This window comes from Chiloscyllium punctatum, chromosome 32 (genome assembly GCF_047496795.1).
Source record: "Chiloscyllium punctatum isolate Juve2018m chromosome 32, sChiPun1.3, whole genome shotgun sequence".
In the NCBI taxonomy this organism is placed as follows: Eukaryota; Metazoa; Chordata; class Chondrichthyes; order Orectolobiformes; family Hemiscylliidae; genus Chiloscyllium; species Chiloscyllium punctatum.
The window spans coordinates 39,544,442-39,562,088 of record NC_092770.1 but is presented as its reverse complement, the minus strand read 5'-3'; the positions used below and the strand labels follow the sequence as shown (position 1 = coordinate 39,562,088).

At 40.8% G+C, this 17,647-nt stretch overlaps 1 protein-coding gene across 1 annotated transcript in view; it reads left to right on the top strand.

The window, feature by feature from the left end:
• The first annotated feature begins 14,196 nt into the window (after window positions 1-14,196).
• Window positions 14,197-17,647, top strand: part of borcs5 (BLOC-1 related complex subunit 5) — a 91,795-nt gene continuing 88,344 nt past the window's right edge. Inside the window, exon 1 of the mRNA XM_072552130.1 lies at window positions 14,197-14,463. The gene's annotated coding sequence lies outside the window, so the exon portion shown is untranslated. The remainder of the gene's footprint in view (window positions 14,464-17,647) is intronic.

Sequence of the window (17,647 nt, the reverse complement as noted above, 5' to 3'; positions counted from 1 at the left end):
TCCCTTACAATTCTCTCGAAGACTTTGCCCACAACAGAAGTGAGACTCACTGGCCTATAGTTACTAGGATTATCCCTACTCCCCTTCTTGAACAAGGGAACCACGTTTGCTAGCCTCCAGTCCTCTGGCACTACTCCTGTAGACAAAGAGGACACAAAAATCAAGGCCAATGGCTCTGCAATCTCCTCCCTTGCTTCCCAGAGAATCCTAGGATAAATGCCATCAGGCCCAGGGGACTTGTCTATTTTCACCCTTGCCAGAATTTCCAACACCTCTACATATCTCAAAGCCATCCATTCTACTTATTCGTGCCTCAGTATTCATATCGACAACAATGTCCTGTTCCTGAGTGAATACTGACGAAAAGTATTCATTCAGTGCCTCCCCAATCTCTTCAGCCTCCACACGCAACTTCCCATTACTATCCTTGATTGGACCTATTCCTACCCTAGTCATTCTTTTATTCCTAACATACCTATAGAAAGCTTTAGGGTTTTCCCTAATCCTACCAACTAAGGACATTTCATGTCCCCTCCTTGCTGCTCTTAGCTCTCTCTTCAGGTCCTTCCGGGCTACCTTATAACTCTCAATCGCTCCTATTGAACCTTCACGCCTCATCTTTACAAAGGCCGCCCTCTTCCATTTAACAAGGGATTCCAATTCCTTATTAAACTACGGCTCCCTCACACAACCCTTTCCTCCCTGCCTGATAGGTACGTACTTATCAAGGACACTCAATAGTTGCTCCTTGAACAAGTTCCACATATCAATTACGCTCTTGCCTTGGAATCTACTTTTCCAATCCACACATCCTAAGTCATGCCTCACCGCATCATAATTTCCCTGCCCCCAGCTATAACTCTTGCCCTGTAGTACACACTTATCTCTCTCCATCACTAGAATAAGAACAGAATCAGAAATTGCTGGAAATATTCAGGTCTGGCAGCCTCTGAGCAGAGAGAAAACAAGTTCAAGCTTCAGGTCTGTGACCTTCAGAAAGGATTACTGGACCTGGAAGGTAGTTTTTTTATAATGGAAGGAGTCTCCTTGTTCTGCATATTTCCAAGCAAATTCAGTAATTAAAGATGTGTGCAAATTTATCAGCGCTGTCAAGTTTAAAAAGCCACTGGGGTGTATGAAGATTGCTACATGAAGTGGTATTTGGAAGACAGAACCAAAAAGCAATTTACTGATTTAATTGATCCTGGTACAAAATAGTATATAAAACTAACCGTAATCACATACCTTTGTATTTGTTAAAATTTGTACCAAAATGCAATGCATTTGTTAGCATTAGCAGCCAGTATTTGAAGCTAGAATACCTGAACCCTAACATATAATACCACATTTTAACTATTTTATACCTATTGACAAATGATATTTACAGATTCATTATTATGGAAAGGATATCAATTTACACCAGAATGTGCACCTTCAGTATTACAAGGACATGCTAGGAATGGGGAAATGACAAGCAGGGAACTAAAGATCAGTAAGCCTCCCATCAGTGATAGGTAAGTTGTTGAAAGTGATTCTGAGGGGCAGGATTTACATGCATTTGGAAAGGCAAGGACTGATTAGGGATAGTCCACATGGCTTTATCCTTAGGATTTTGTGTTTTACATACTGTGTTTTATGTAGTGGTGACAAAGAAGATTGATGAAAACAGAGCGGTACATGTAAATTTGGTCATTACCATGTGGAACCTTGTCAAACATTCTGCTAGACTGGTTGGTAAGGTCCGATCACAAGGGATCTGGGGGAACTAGCCAATTTGGAACAAAATTGTCTTGAAGATAGAAGAGAGAGGATGGTGGTAGAAGATTGCTTTCAGACTGGAGGCTTGTGACCAGCCATGTGCCCCAAGGATTGGTGCTGGATCCACTGCTTTTTGTTACTTTTATAAATGATTTGGATGTGAATATAGGAGGTGTGGTAAGTTTGCAGAAGTCACCAAAATAGCTGATGTAGTGCACAGTGATGAAAATTATTTCAGATTACACTGGGATGGGCCAAGGGTTGGCAGATAGAGTTTAAGTTTGATCAGTGTGAGGTGTTGCATTTTGGTAAGACAAACCAGGGCAGGGCTGAAACATCTGGGGAGTGTCACACAACAAAGAGACCGTGGGGAGCATAGCTTTTGAAAGTGGAGTCACAGGTAGGCAGGATGGTGAAGAAGATGTTTGGTATTATTGGTCAGAACATAGGGTACAGAAGTTGGGATGTCACGTTATGGCTATATGAGACATTGATTAGGCCACTTGTAGAATACTGTGTACAATTCTGGTCACCCTCCTATAGGAAGGATTTTCTGATACCTGAGAGCATACAGAAAAGATTTACAATGATGTTTTTGGGACTGGAAGGTTTGAGCTTTAGGCTGAGGCTGTTTTCCCTGGTTGAAGGGTGACCTTATAGAGGTTTATAAAATCATGAGGGGTATGGATAGGGTGAATAGCTACAGTCTTTTTCCTAGGGTGAGGGAGTCTTAAAACTGAGGAGAAAGATTTAAAAAGCATCTGAGAATTTTTTTTTTCTCTGTGTGTTAGATGTATGAAACAAGCTGCCAGAGGAAGGAGGAAATGATGGAGGCTGGCACAATTACAACATCTATAAGGCATCTGGATGGGTGTATAAATAGGAAGGTTTTACAGCAATATGAGCGAAGTGCTGGCAAATGGGACTAGGTCAGATTGGACATCTGGTTGGTATGGATGGGTTGGACCAAAGGGTCTGTTTCAATGCTGTATGACACTGCGGAAAATCCAAGATCATACAGCAATTTCCATTAGAGCAAGAATGCTATGAGTGGATCTAAAAACAAAGTTGGATTTTTCTTTGGTTTACAAAGGATCACCAATTGTAAGTATTCAGGAAAAGACAGAAATCATTGTAATTGTTGAAGGAATTAATTGAGATAGAGCCCTTTGCAACTTTTAATTGGATATTGGTAAAGTATTAGATGGAATGGAAAATATAGGACTTTAGCGAGCAAGGTAAATGGATGTAGATTTTGATTACCTTTTTGTTGCAGACTACTGTGATTCTTTGGGAGTGATCTCTGTGCAGGTGTATGTTTTACATGTGTTAGATTTCACAATTAACAGTTTAGTATTGAATATATTGTACTGCAGGGCAAGAGTTATAGCAGGGGGCAGGGAAATTATGATGCGGTGAGGCATGACTTAGGATGCGTGGCTTGGAAAAGTAGACTTCAAGGGAAGGGTGCAATCGATATGTGGAGCTTGTTCAAGGAGCAACTATTGAGTGTCCTTGATAAGTATGTACCTGTCAGGCAGGGAGGAAAGGGTCGTGTGAGGGAGCCGTGGTTTAATAAGGAATTGGAATCCCTTGTTAAAGGGAAGAGGGCGGCCTATGTAAAGATGAGGCGTGAAGGTTCGATTGAGTTATAAGGTAGCCAGGAAGGATCTGAAGAGAGAGCTAAGAGCTGCAAGGAGGGGACATGAAAAGTCCTTAGTTGGTAAGATTAGGGAAAACCCAAAGGCTTTCTATAGGTATGTCAGGAATAAAAGAATGACTAGGGTAGGAATAGGTCCGGTCAAGGATAGTAGTGGGAAATTGCGTGTGGAGGCTGAAGAGATTGGGGAGACACTGAAAGAATACATTTCGTCAGTATTCACTCAGGAACAGGACATTGTTGCCGATGTGAATACTGAGTCACAATTAATTCGAATGTACGGCTTTGAGGTATGTAGGGAAGAGGTGTTGGAAATTCTGGCAAGGGTGAAAATAGACAAGTCCCCTGGGCCTGATGGCATTTATCCTAGGATTCTCTGGGAAGCAAGGAAGGAGATTGCAGAGCCATTGGCCTTGATTTTTATGTCTACAGGAATTGTGCCAGAAAACTGGAGGATAGCAAATGTGGTTCCCTTGTTCAAGAAGGGGAGTAGGGATAACCCTAGTAACTATAGGCCGGTGAGTCTCCCTTCTGTTATGGGCAAAGTCTTAGAGATAATTCTAAAGGATAGGATTTATGAACATCTGGATAGGAATAATGTGATCAAGGATAGTCAGCATGGTTTTATGAAGGGCAGGTCGTGCCTCACAAACCTTATTGAATTATTTGAGAAGGTGACTAAGGAGGTGGACAAGGGTAAAGCGGTAGATGTGGTGAATACGGATTTTAGTAAGGTGTTTGATAAGGTTCCCCATGGTAGGCTACTGCAAAAAATACGGAGGTATGGCATTGAGGGTGAGTTGGAGGTTTGGATTAGGAATTGGCTGGCTGGAAGAAGACAGAGGGTAGTAGTTGATGGTAAAGGTTCATCTTGGAGTGCAGCTACTATTGGTAGAGGAATTGAGTTCTGGAGTCCAGAGGTCATGTTGCAGTTGTATAAGACTCTGGTGCGGCCACATCTGGAGTATTGTGTGCAGTTTTGGTCGCCATACTATAGGAAGGATGTGGAGGCACTGGAACGGGTGCAGAGGAGGTTTACCAGGATGTTGCCTGGTATGGTAGGAAGATCATATGAGGAAAGGCTGAGGCACTTGGGGCTGTTTTCATTGGAGAAAAGGAGGTTTAGGGGTGACCTGATAGAGGTGTACAAGATGATTAAGGGTTTAGATAGGGTTGACCATGAGAACCTTTTTCCACGTATGGAGTCAGCTATTACGAGGGGGCATAGCTTTAAATTAATGGTTGGTAGGTATAGGACAGATGTTAGGGGTAGATTCTTTACTCAGCAAGTCGTGAGTTCACGGAAGGCCCTGCCAGTAGCAGTGGTGGACTCTCCCTCTTTATGGGCATTTAAACGGGCATTGGATAGGCATATGGAGGATAGTGGGCTAGTGTAGGTTAGGTGGACTTGGATCGGTGCAACATCGAGGGCCAAAGGCCCTGTACTGCGCTGTATTTTTCTATGAGGTAAAAAGAATGACTGCAGATGTGAAGCTACTTGGATGCTATCTGTATTTTTCTATGTTCTATATTAGATCAATGCTATTTTGGCGCAAGCCATGGCCAGTGCAGAATGCACTGTAAAATGGAGAGACCAAAGAGGACTATTAAATACAGTAGAGGGATTTGGCCAACCAGGTGGGATGTGTAAATCAGAGAAATAGCTGGAATAGAGTACCACCACCATCATAGCCATATATAGAATCATAAATGATCACAGTACAGAAAAAGATGCTGACTATCTGCAACAGAAACTCAGTTTGATCCATCCCATGTCTTTTTCTGAAAATTCTGCACAATTTATTTCTCCAGGTCCTTACCTAATTTCCCTTTGAAAATTCTGTCTGTATCTGCCTCCACCATTTTTAATTAGTACAGGCTAACCATCTGTTATATATTGAAGTTCCCCTCAGCATTGTGCGGCCTCTTGCCTCAAATCAATGTTGTCTGTTTCACAACACGTTTTTACAAATGGGACATAAACTAATCATTTTGAGATAAATCTTCTCAAGTAATTGTACAACTGTCAATTATTAAATTTCATTTTCCATACCCTGAGGATTTATGAATATCTATGAATTTGGATAATAAAACAGTTAAATATTGAAACAACCAATAGATTTAGTATATATATTTAAAATAAATAGTATGGGAACTTTCTGCAGCCTGTGGCCAAGTGGCAGAACAACAAAGTTCACAATATTGCTTCAAATTAGATTTGATGTAAGATGGTGTTTAGCTAATTATACATTATGATCAGATTCAAAGATAGAAATTAACATAGTTGTCACTAATGTGAGACTTACCTTTTGCATTTGATACTATTGCAGCCTATCTGTTAGCAGTGTTTCGAAAATTTGGAATTGAATTCCTTATATGTTTATTTTTCACAACTGTTTGAGAATTTACAAGTAAGCTGGAAATTGATTTTTTAAAATCCCTTTTTGGAACATTGATCTTAAGGCTGGAATTCATTGCCAATGTCTTATTACCTTGAAAAGGTGGCAATAACAGGTTTTTCCTTGAACCACACAAGTCCATTGTTAAAGCTTAATAGATTGTGCTTCAAAGTTAAGTTTGAATTATATTAATGTGGAATGGGAATCACATGTCATCTAGAACAGGGAAGTATGGTAATCTGTCACCATAGTAATCTGTCACTTTTGTAATTTTATTAATGTCAACATTTTCACTCCCAAATTATCTTTTAGGATGGATTCAAATTTTCATCCCCACCATGATACTTTGAGGAGTCCAGGTTTCTGGACAAGTTGTCTGGTAACACAAGTGCTTTGCTTGACAACCCTTATTAAGTCACAGAAGCAAGTACTAGCTTTATTTTGCTAGAGCAGAAATATGTGTGAAACTGGCTCCCTGTGATTAGAGGAATATTCAAACTAATTAAAGAAATGTTTAAATAATTAAAATTGTTCATCATCTTCTGGTGAGGTACGAGAGTTGTTTTCCAATTATCAATTTTCAGCTTCCCTTAGAAATATACGATAGACCAAGAACTTCATAATTAATTCTTGAAAAAGTTGTTTCCGAAACCTCCATTTTAATGGAGCATTAGTTCAAGTCTGACTGATGGGAACTACTGTGTATTAAAATATGTTACAAAAAGCACAACTGCTGGGTGCTTGTGGTGCAGTAATGGTGTCCCTACTGAGTATGGAAGCCTAGGTTCAAGTCCCACCTACTCCAGATGTGTGTTGTAACATCTCCAGATGGGCTCATTAGAAGATACCTAAAACACTAACGTTGCAGAGGAGGTGGCAGTGTAGTGGTGATGCCACTGGGCTAGGAATCAAGAACTTTAGGCTAATGGCCTGGGGACATGGGATCATGTCCCAGAGGCAATGGTGAAACCTGAATCCAATAGAAAATGTTAAGGCTGTTGTAGTGCAGTGGTAATGTCCCTACCTCTGAGCCAGGAGGCCTGGGATCATGTCCCACCTACTCCACAAATGTGTAATATCATCTCTGAATAGGTTGATCAGAAGAATCGATAAAACAATTTGGTTTCTCCCCTTCCAACTCCATTTTGATTTAGCTCACACTCTTCCTACCTCTCCATCACCTTTGATGATCATCATTGCCCTTTACAGGCTTTGCATGTGTATGCATCAATTGGAAAACATGGGTGATTTACTGGTGGTGGCTAACAGGTGAAAACTGCCATAAGTGGTTTATGGTGTGAAAGCCGTTCAGTTGTTTGTTTTAGCACATGCAGATAAAAAAAACTCAAATGCTTTTGCTAAGTTCAGTTGCCTGGGAGTCTTGCAATACAGAGTGATATCAATAGAGTGGGTTCAAATGCCTGCACCAACTGAGATTATCATAAAGGACTCTCAGAAATTTCTGAAACTCTCAGAAATTTCTGAAACTCTCTCTTGGCATGAGGTGTGGTGACACTCAGGTTAACCACAACCAGTTGTGTCTCTTTCTTGAGGGAGAGCAGCCTGAAGTCGAATTTAATTGTGGTGACTTTTCTTTACATTTAATAATACGCTGACTGTCCCTCACCTTTAGTGTTGTTACATTGCCTTTAACAGGCTTTGCATGTAAATTGGAACATGATTGATTTGGTGGTGGTGATTTGTTTTTATTCATTGACAGGATGTGAGTATCACTGGTTAGGCCAGCTTTTATTGCACATCCTTAATTGCCCAGAGGGCAGTTAAGTATTAACTACATTGCTGTGGGTCTAGAGTTACATGTAGGTCAGATCAGGTAATGATGGTAGTTTCCTCTGCTGAAGGACATTAGTTAACCAGATGGGTTTTTCCAACAATGGATTCATGGTCATCATTAGACTCTTAATTCCAGACTCATAGAGATGTACAGCACAGAAAAAGACCCTTCAGTCCAACCCATCCATGCCGACCAGATATCTCAACCCAATCTAGTCTCACCTGCTAGCACCCGGCCCACATCCCTCCAAACCCTTCCTATTCATATACCCATTCAAATGCCTTTTTCAAATTCCACTATCTGCCATGGTAGGATCAGAACCTGGGTTCCCAGAACATTACCTGAGTCTCCAGCTTAATAGTTCAGCAATAATACCACTAGGCCATCACCCATCACCTCCCAGTTAATAGATGAAAACTAACACAGATGCTTTGGTCGATGGGGGAAAAAGCTGTTTAATTACCTGTGTAAACTATTCTGAAAATTAAAAAACAACACAAATGTCTGGGTTCTTGTGGTGCAGTGGTAGTGCTTCTACTTATGGGCCAGGAGACCTGGGTTCAGATCCCATTTGCTCCAGAGGTGTGTCATAACATCTCTGAACAAGTTGATTAGAAAATATATAAAATACAAATGTTTAAGGACTCTTCTGGCACAATAGTAGTGTCCTTACCTCTGAACCATGAGGTTCAGGTTCCATCTGCTTCAAAGGTGTGCATTAACATCTAAACAGGTTGATTAGAGAATATATTTATGCATATAAGATATATAAACACAAATGTTTCTCCTTGCAGGAGTCCTCCCACTTTCCGTTGGAGGGTGTCACATGCAACAGTCTCATGTAATCATAGATTTGCTGTGATTCATGGACTCCCACCCCAAATGGTTAATTATGGTGCTATGGAGGCTATGAAACATGCATTGTTGGTACTCCCTGACTGGCTATTTAAAGCCCTGCTTCAGCCGCACACTCTTAACCTTGAGGGACTGCTGCATGTGACACCCTCCAATGGAAAGTGGGAGGACTTCTGTAAGGAGAAACATTTGTGTTTTATATACTTTAAGTGACGGGTCATAGTTCCCAACTGTCCGCCCTCTTCTGAGGATATGTAAGTGCCAAGGTGTCTTTGGAATGGAAGTACACCATGTCCAAGTACCCTTAAGGCTTTTAGAGAAAGGTTGGCACAACAGAGGCTGCAGTGCATTGTCACTGATTCCAACCCCATTTTTATTTAGCCCATTCCTCTCTTCTCACCCTTTTATTTTTGTTATTGTGCAGAATTTCTAATTTAATAAAACCAAAAGAACTGCGGATGCTGTAAATTAGAAACAAAAACAGAAGTTGCTGGAAAAGCTCAGCAGGTCTGGCAGCATCTGTGAACATTTGGGGTCTGGTGACTCTTCTTCAGAACTTGAGCAAGGGTCACCAAACCCGAAATGTTAACTCTGATTTCTCTCCACAGATGCTGCCAGACCTGCTGAGCTTTTCCAGCAACTTCTGTTTTTATTTCTATTTTATTACTTGCTTTAATTTGTTAACTGGGTGATTTGGCGTGAGTTTATATATAAAAAAAGATAAAAGATAAATTTGAGGGCTCTTGTGACTAGGTTCAATTTCCACCTTCTCTAAATGTGGCACAACACATCTGAACAGATGGATTAAAATTCTTTAAAAGACAAGTATGAGCCATATGTTCACTGCCAGCCAAGAAATTCATATGTCTCTTTGTTTAAGGATGACCATTTTAATGCTTAACTTTGTATTCCACCATAAACAAGAGAAACATTAAACCTCAACATTTGTTAGCTGAATGTAAGATTAATCCCATCAATATTTCATTGTATCATCTTTTTAAGATGGACAAGGATGCAAGCACAAGTTTACTAATAAAAGGCAAAGCCACCATAGTCCCAGATGGCCACAGGATTGGTCTCTTATTAGAGAGAGAGAGACAACTGCTGCTAAGTTTAACCTGAGTGTCACCATTTTGTTGGAGAAGGGGTGAGGTTGAGAAGGAAGAACTCATCAAGATCACTGAGGAAAAGAGTTGCATTTACCTAATAGTGAAATATTCAGAGGCACTACCAAGGGTTTTTTTTTATCGAACATCACTGTGCTCACTCTACTCAGCCTTGCCTTCATTTTCTGTTTCCTGTACATAGCTGCAGCTGTTGTCCAATCTGACTGTGATTCCTGTCACCCAAAACCAGTGGGTTTCCTTCCAATGTTCTTTCCGTGTTTGTAGCTCCATTGCCAGATTCAATTAAGACTCAAGTCTCAAAATTTATTTACAAAAATTTGTAATGAATATTCCATTATATTTCTTGCTGGAACAAGAAATCTTGAATTGATTAACATACTATCGAATGAAGCCCTTCTCTAACTCTCCAAATAACACAAATTTCTTTGATATTTGTTTTGCTCTAAATCTAACTTCTTTGCATCCTAAATTTTAATTTTTCCACCTTTGGTGACTGTTTCTTAAGTTGATAAAACACCAACCTATGGAATTCTCACTCTAATACTATTAATCTCTAATTCACTTTCCTGTTTTAACATGCTCCTTAAAACTGATCCATCTGAGCAAACCTTGGGCCTTCTGCCCACATGCTGTTTGTATGGGTTGGTGCCAGATTTTTGTTATAATTGTCCCATGAAGTGCATCCTTGCAATATATTATTTTAACAGTAACAACATTGTGCAAATACATGCTGAGGTTTTTTGAGCGGACTGCAGCTCAAATTTAAATTAACTTTCTTATTTTGTGTTCAACAAATGAATATTGTTTTTAACAGCTTTCAATAAAACTATTTTATGCTGTCCATTTCTTTTGGCTGTCCAACACATTTTTATGCAGTTACATTGCTAGTAAGTGAAATTCATGGTGAAAGCCAGATTGATCACTTAGGTCATTGTTAATATAATATAGATTGTACTTTGACTCCTATATACTCATATTACAGCTTGGAATTTTGTCTGTCTATGAACATGGATTACTGAGATTGGGGATGATTGTGTCATGGTGCAGAATAGAAAATGGCTGGCAGTATTTCAATTGATTTGGACATTATAGAGGTAGCATGATGAGAGGCCTGTAAGGAGCTTATTAGCCTGTTGGAACATGAGATGCTACAAGCAGGGGTATAGGCTTCAGCATTGAAAAGGATGGCAATAGAAAAGCACAGGAGGTCAGCCAGCATCCGAGGAGCAAGAGTGTCGACCTTTCGGGCATAAGCTTTCACCATAGAACGAGATAGACAAGGAAGTGGGAACAGTTCTACAATTCAAATGTGGTTTTCCTAGTCAGATGGATTTCAGGAAATGAAAATGAAATCCCTAGCACACATAAGACAAATATTTTGTATGACCTGATTCAATTTCAGAAAGTGGTCAAGGTGGAAATGGTGGGGTAAAGAAGCAGAGTTTCTGTTTCAGTCTTTATTCCCTGTTGGTGAGACTTTATTCCTCAACTGCTCAGTTGGAAGGTCAATGTAGTGTAGGATCAGACAAACACCGTCTGATGCTATCTTGATACATATGGAAGCTACCCTGTGCTACAAACTGTATCACTAAGAGACAAATGTAGACAAAGAGATCAGAATATGAGGCATTATATAAGGAGAACCCATTAGAAAAAAGAACAAATAAAATTACAGCACAGGAATAGGCCCTTCAAGCCTGCGCCGATCCAGATCCTTTATTTAAACCTGACGCCTATTTTCTAAGGATCTGTATCCTTCCATTCTTGGAGATTTACTACTACATTGGGGCAAGTAGAAATGTAAAGATGCAGAATAACATGGTTGAAAAAATATGGAAAGATGATGTGTATTGTGGACTTAGCCACAGAATTTTGTGACTTTTGCTCGAGCAGTCATGGTGATGTTATCAGGACTGAATTAATTTGAATTGAGACATCACAACAACTTGGTTGTTATAGCAGCTTTCAAAGTAGTAAGGCATTCCAAGGTGCTTTGAAGACATTGAAGGAACCCAGAGAGGAAAATGAATGTGAAATAAGACTAGTTTAAAGACAAGAGGGATAGATAAGCTTTGAGGATGGAGATGTTGGTAGGTTTGACATTCAAAAAGGACAGTGTCTAAGCAAAAAAGAACCAATATTTAGATTAAGAAGGTCTTTTTAATATTTGGATAAGAATTTTTATACTGGTGTTTACAGAAGTTAAATTCAAGATTAGAGTAGTGCTGGAAAAGCACAGCAGGTCAGGCAGCATGAGGAGCAAGAAAATCAATTTTTGGGCAAAAGCCCTTCATCAGGCTTTTGCCTGAAACGTTGATTTTCCTACTCCTCAGATGCTGCCTGACCTGCTGTGCTTTTCCAGCACTACTCTAATCTTGACTCTACTCTCCAGCATCTGCAGTACCCACTTTCACCTAGAAGTCAAATTCAGCCTAATGCCTGGGAGTGGTTCATCTTCACATTACATCCTCTTGGCCATGGACAGTCTACAGTTTTTGGACTCCTTTCCAAGCAGCCCACTGGTGGATTTTTTTCCCTCTGGGCTGAAGTGAACTCTTTGAGTTGATCTCCAGTGATATAAGAAAGTTAGGCTCAACTTACCTTTGAATGCAATGGGAGTCTTGTATTGCAGGCACTGGACACCATCTGGCTGCTCTGGAAATGGAGACGGGTTGAATTTTACCAAGAATTAGCTATGTCAATTTTAGGAAGTTTCATGGAACGTTCTCTTCATGAGCTTTGATGTTATCTCACACAATTCTCTACTACTCGCCACATGACCCTGCACTGGTGTTACCTTGCACCTATTTGTAGCAAAATGCTTGCTGGTGCTGAGACCTGGCATGCTCAGCCACATTTAAACCCTAAAATGTGAAACACTGCCAGCCTTATCTGAAGTAGCCACCCAAGTCACTGTGGCGTCCAAGGTTTGGAGGGATTTGCAGCAACGATTCATGCATGACCTTCAGCAACCTGTAAGGTTAAGTGTCATCTTCTTCAGCTTCTCTGTTATCTCACGCTATGAGCATGCAAGTAGGTATGACATGAGTGAGACTTGAAGTAAACTAAAAGCCCTGAGATGCATCCTATTTCCAACGCAGGAGATGTGTGCCTGTCCCTGTGCGCAGGGAGGCTTGGTAGCAGCGTTGCAATGTAAAGTATCAGCGAGGTCCAAAGTGAAGCATTGAAGTGCTGAACTGTATTAAAAGGGAATCCCAAACATGCCACGATGTCGGGATGCTGGTGGTTTGCTATATGATCTCATTGAATGGCAGAGCAGACTGATGAGTTGAATAGTCTACATCAGTTTCTACATTTTGTGTTCTTATGGATACCTGGACAAGATGGTGGCAAGTTGCAACTGGCAGGTACCTACTCTGACCTTCCTGACGGGAACTGTAGCTATCTAGATTGTTTCCACTACCTGGCAAAATAGCAAACTGCATAAATATGAGGTAGGATTCATGAGTTCTTACTGCGAACATTCTGTCTGGATGTATCAATACCTGGTATGGCAACTCTACCATTCACGATCAGAGATGATTACAGAGAGTGGTGAACTCGGCCTGGGCAATCACAAAGGCCAACCTCCCATCTATAGAATCCATCTAACCAGGCCCGTTGTCAAGAAAAGGCCGCCAGCATTCTCAAAGATCCATCCCACCCTGGCAATGTTTTTCTACAAACTCTACCATCGGGGAGAAGGTACAGAAGCCTGAACACACGCATCAGCCAGTTTCAAAATAGTTTCTACCCTACTGTTGTTAGAATACTGAATGGACTCTTAAACTTTTAACATTTGCCTGTACTTGTGTTTTTGCTGCTGTTTACCTATTATTTAAATATTTATGGTACTTAAATCTGTGATTCTGTCTGTGTGGCTCGCAGGCGAAAGTGAGGACTGCAGATGTTGGAGATCAGAGCTGAAAATGTGTTGCTGGAAAAGCGCAGTAGGTCAGGCAGCATCCAAGGAGCAGGAGAATCGACGTTTCGGGCAAGAGACCTTCTTCATTCGGTAAAAACAATGACTGCAGATGCTGAAAACCAAATACTGGATTAGTGGTGCTGGAAGAGCACAGCAGTTCAGGCAGCATCCAACGAGCAGCGAAATCGACGTTTAGGGCATGAGCCCTTCTTCATTCGGACATTCGTCAAACGTCGATTCTCCTGCTCCTTAGATGTATTGCTCGCAAGCCAAAGCTTTTCACTGTGTCTCGGTAAATGTGACAATAAATTCAATTCAATTGTACTTATGGTTTAAATTGGGATATTAATTTGAAAGAACAAAATAAGCAGAAGGAGATAAAGTAGTGCAAACGCTGGAGAGCAGCAAACCAAGAAACATGACTGTGTTCACAAAGTGCGAGGACATCACTCAGTTCTTGTTCAGCTGTTTAATGTTTCCGTCGAAGGACAGCACTTAGTTGCTATGCCGGACTCTTAGGAGACATGCCGAGAGTACACTGTCACAGACTCCAAACGTCCTGGCAACACTGAAACCAAATGCTTACACCCGTTGCACGCAAATAAATATCGATTTTATTGACGGTGGTTACAGCAAGAGAATCATGATCAACTTGCAGATTCTGTCTCCGGGGTGGAGGGTGACCCGGAAGTGAGCAGTTATTGCACACGTTGTATTACATTTAATGGGAGGGATTGCTGCACGAATGTGTTTGGTGTATCTACAGTACGTTCCAATTCGAATCTTGCCCGGAGAGCTCGAGAGAGAAAGGAGTATTTTGAATGTTTGCGGAAATAGCAGGCCGCACGGTGTGGAGAGGCACTTTAATTTGTTGTGATCTGTGACGGGAGTCTATGCGTGTGCTGTTTTAAAAGATAAAACTTGCTGGCTTTGAGAGTTTCCAGGTATGATAGTCTGCTTTCATCCTCACGTAAAGCTATTGTGAGTGAATGCATGGCTGGATGGTTTTGTCATGAATTGGCCTAGTTATTAGAGCACCGGTAGGCTAAATTTAAGCTTAGTTTTGTGAAATTTGTGTGTGTCTTGTGGGTTATGGGGGAGTGATAATAATGCAAGTGTTGTATTGAAAACAACTTAGATCAAACACTTAATGTTGAAGGGCAATGAGACTGAAATATCTTAAATATCCAAGCATGGAATTTGAAAGGTTTGTTCAGAAATATTACTCATGTTTGCACACTTCTGAAAGCAAATTTGTTCAATGTTTTGTATATTTTAAGGTACTATAGGAGATAGCTTTAGGATTTTTATAGTATGGATCTGAATTATTGCATAGAATGTAAAATTTAGCTGTTTACTAATATGCAGTAGCACCACATTGAATGAATGTAAGTCTGTCAAGATAAAGTTGCATGTACTATGACAAAATGGAATTAATGTGAAAGGTTGCAAACATATGTGTAGTCAACCATATCAGAGTTGCAGTGTGTCTGTTGTTGTCATTTGGATCACTTAAAAACGTTTCATCCTCCATTGTACATCAGGTGACTCTGTTCGAAAGAGGAAGTAGGTGGAGATAAAGAATAAGGAAGTAAAGTTATTCCGAGACCTAACAACATCCTCTGGTATGACTGACCAGGCTGGTCTTCCAGTGGTTTTCTTTATCATTTCACTTTTGAAGTGATTACCGTTGTTTGGTTTCACCTCAGTTGTACTAGACCATCTCCAACAGTGACTTCCCTTCAGCAGCTGCAGTAATATCTCCAATAAGAACTTATCTTTGACCTGTTCCTGTGCCTCATCCACAAACTGCTTCTTGGTGACATCACCCACAGAGTTTCGGCTCTGTTTTCCTACGTGCAAAGAAGACACCAGCTGTGTTTCCACAATCTGTGTTGATTCCAGCATTACCTCTGTGTGGAGAAAGTGAGGACTGCAGATACGAAAGATCAAAGTCAAAAAAGATGGTGCTGAAAAAACACAGCTGGTCAGGCAGCATCTGAGGAGCAGGAGAATTGACTTTTTGGGCATAAGCCCTTCATCCGGAAATGTTGATTCTCCTGTTCCTTGGATGCTGCCTGGCTGGCTGTGCTTTTCCAGTGCCACACTTTTGACCTGTTGTCTCTGTGTGGTCAGACTGTTTGATCAATATTAAATCTTCAAATATAATTTTCTTCTTTGGGAAAGTAGAACTGATGGACTCCTGCCCAAACATGAACCCTGCTCCTATTGGTTGCTACTATTAACACCATCCCCAGGTTGTGGTTTCTGGCTGAACCAAACCGTTCACCAGTTTTTGGCATGCTTTTTAACACTGAACAGTGGTTCTGATGCTAATGTCCTCTCCATCACAAAAATCTCTAATCCTGTATCAGCAGAGTTACAGCTAAAACCCTAACTTGTGCATTTGTCACCTTCAGAATGATTTACTCCAACACTTGGTGGCTTCTTGGAAATCAGCAACTTCAAAACTCAATTCTGGTTATATTACTGTTCCATGCGCCTATTACTTTGTCCTTGCTGATCCATATTGGTTTCTAGTCATGATTTTTTTGTTGTGGAATATTGCTCCTACCAATATCATACTGCTTTAACCCCTTCTATTTCTACACCATCCCCAAACTCTGCAATCCTCCAAATCTGGGCTTCACTGCAGACACCAACTTGACCCTTTTCCTTGTGCCCTGTTTTTCCTGCAGTATTGACTGAAAGTGCCTCCTTTTACACCCTTTTGATTTCCTACTTGCTCCTTTTCAGGCCCTCCTTGTAGCTAATTTCTTCCTGTTTTGGCTTTGTGTTCATTCTTTTTTAGATTATGCCTCTGAGGAACCTTGGGCAACAGAGAAACAATTGTAATCTGAATTCAAGCAGTAAAACTTGTCTTTGTGTTATTGCTTAAACAAAATATTGACACAGTGCTGAAGGAGGCCATTAGATCCATCATGTCTGCAACACTTCACTGAAGAATTCCCTGAGTCCCTTTCTCCCTGTCTTCTCACCATAGTTTGGTGCATTCATCCATTTTAGATACAGTCTGCATTGATTCAATCTGCCTTCAGTGAACTCCAAGAGTTCATACCAGATCTCAAACACTCATGATATGAAAACCTTTTTTTTTTCTCATTTTGATTTTTTTGCTGCTTTTGCCAATTACTTCAAATCTCTGGCTTCTGTCTCTTTATTCATTCATGGGATGGCCAACATTTATTAGCTCTCCCTAGTTACCCTTAAGAAGGTTGTGGTGAGCTGCTTTCTTGCACCTCTGCAGTCCACATTCTGAGTTGGCCCACAACACCCTTTGAGAAGGAATAGTAGGATTTTGACCTGGTGATATACTTCCAAGTCAGGATGGTGAGTGGCTTTAACAGAAAAAAGTGGTCAATCCTTTTGCAACAGTTTACTCTGTCCGTACCTCTCATGGTTTCGAGTATCTGTTTCAGTTCTCTTCAATTCTTCTTTTCATCAAAAGCAACCTTGACTCTAGGCTCTCCAAATCTTCATCACTGGAACCATTGTCATGAATCTTTTCTCCGGTGCCTTCACATCCTGCTTAAAGCGTGATGCCCACAGTTGGATGTATTCTTCAACTGAGGCTGAACTGGTGCCCTGTACAATTCCAACATGACCTCCTTGCTCTGTATTTTATATTCCTATTAATAAAGCTGAGGATACTGGCTGCTTTATTCGCTGCTCTCAACTTGCAAACATTGCTTACTTATGGACTCACAGCTAGGTTCCCTATGCTCCTGCACCCTTTTTTGGAGTTTGTCAAACACTGCCACCAGTGTGGACTGCCCCGATGGTTAGGTACATAAGTACATTCCCTTCTCTTTCTTAATGGAGTTAAGCGATCGAGAGTGCAAATGTCACAAAGTTCTTCACAGGTTTGTACTGATCACAGCTGATTGCAGTCTGTGTTCATACATTTGCTGCAAATAGGCTCAGTGAAGTAAGAACAGAATTTGGAATTCCTCGCTGAATCATTTGCTCGTTGTAAAGTGTACCCATGTGGATCCCAGGTGCGGAGAGAGTTGGTTCTGATTGTTGATCTGTGAACAAGATCAATCTGATAATACTCCCTTTTTGAAGTTCTGCACTGTCCACCTGATGATGTTACCAAGCATGGTG